Here is a 1,673-nt window from a genome sequence, read left to right on the forward strand (position 1 = left end):
TTCCTTAATCCCTGTCCTTTAAAAAAAAAAACATCACCTCATTACATCGAAAAAAAGGCACTTTTAAGAGCCACATTTGTCTTGTATCTTGTTACTCTCTCTACTGTTGTATTGTGTTCTCTCTCTCTTGCTGTCTTACTGACCATGTCTGATCCTGAGATGGACCGTCTCCTGAATGAGATGAGTGACCTTGTTGATCAGGCTGAACATCAAGCTCACCTCCAACAGCTCATTGGCATGCACCAGGAAGCAGAACCATCCACCAGTCAGCCTTCCACCAGTAATCCGTCCACCAGCCGGCCATCAAACAGCAAGACAGTGAGGGAAACATTATTTACGGCAGGCCCAGATCATCCCGGAAACAAGCAGGTACGATTTTTTCTACATTAATGTTTATTAAAATGTAGACTCCAGATCTAGTTTTGTATCTTGGAAAGGTATAAAACATAATCACAAGTCATGGGTCTGAATTAGAATATATCTGAGGTTATTATTACGTACCTGTGCCTAGCATCAGGTAAAGTTTGTGTCATTGAGTGTAAAAAGCAACAGCTTTTTTGCTACAGCAGGTCCCAGTCACAGCCAGAGTCGAAAGACTGGTGTCTCTCATGTCAGGGCTCCGGAAACCAGTGCGGAAATGACCATTGACTTTCCTTCCGTTACTGCAGGTGTGTTATTTATTTTGACTTCACTGGTTCAAAACAGTATGTTCATTTATTATAAAATCGCCATTGTTCAATGCTACTGTTTTTAAATATTGTGCATTGTTTTAACAGAGTCCTTCCTTCAAGAGCTTAAACGCTCACTGGGTGAGGACATACATGAAGATGAAATGGCACTTCAAGCCTCAGCAGACTGGTCGACTCGAAAGAGCCTCATATCAGGGTGGTGGGAGAAAGAGAGACCCCGACTGGTCAACACCATGGTGGCTCGACAACATGCGGCAACTCGGATCTGCCAACATTGTGGAAATGGTCCAGCCGTTATCCGTTGTTGTGACTGCCGACCACACCCATTCCTCTGTGGCCAGTGTGATGTCAGGGTCCACCAAGGTCAAGTGTTCCACAACAGGGATTCGATGACACTTGCATTTTTTCATCCATTGCCTCCCACAACTTGTGTTGTGGAGAGGGTTCTAACCCAGTGTGGTAAGTTGTAGTTTTTAAGTCACATTCTTAGACTTGACTGAAAAACAAAATGCTGTTTTCTGATAGGTCGATGAAGCCGTCAAGTGCATCTTGTTTAAAATAGTTTCCAGTAAATAAATGTTATTGTTTAATTCTCATCCATGTGTTTTTTTGTTTTTTTTTAAGAGCGTCTTGTTCCTTTGGAGATGCCAGAGACAATATGCGGTTGTCTACAAGTATCGTCCAGTGTCATCGCAGGACAGTCCATAGTTGTGTTTACAATGAATGGTAAGAAGAACTTTATGGGTTTGGGTGGGGGTCACTTCTGTAGAATTTTCTTTTTGATTTTCTCTGATTTTCTTTATCATGGATGGAAATCCAGAGGTGTCAATAGGTTGTGTGTTGATTAGATTGGCTGGGCCCACCTATGTGGAGGAAAACAATTAACCTTTGTTTGAATGGGGATAGTTAATTTGCCTGACAAAAGTGTGACTTCCTATAGAGTGTCTTACAAAATGTTTGTAGAAGTGTCCTCCTGATCCATCC

General features: G+C 42.1%; 1 long non-coding RNA gene across 1 annotated transcript; it reads left to right on the plus strand.

The window, feature by feature from the left end:
• The first annotated feature begins 354 nt into the window (after positions 1 to 354).
• Positions 355 to 1,402, plus strand: LOC309477074. The gene is made up of 4 exons (XR_014198516.1): positions 355 to 369; positions 567 to 668; positions 777 to 1,148; positions 1,314 to 1,402. It is a non-coding gene; the product is annotated as an uncharacterized lncRNA (long non-coding RNA).
• Positions 1,403 to 1,673: the final 271 nt, after the last annotated feature.

This window comes from Leuciscus leuciscus (genome assembly GCF_965113295.1).
Source record: "Leuciscus leuciscus genome assembly, chromosome: 1".
NCBI lineage: Eukaryota > Metazoa > Chordata > Actinopteri > Cypriniformes > Leuciscidae > Leuciscus > Leuciscus leuciscus.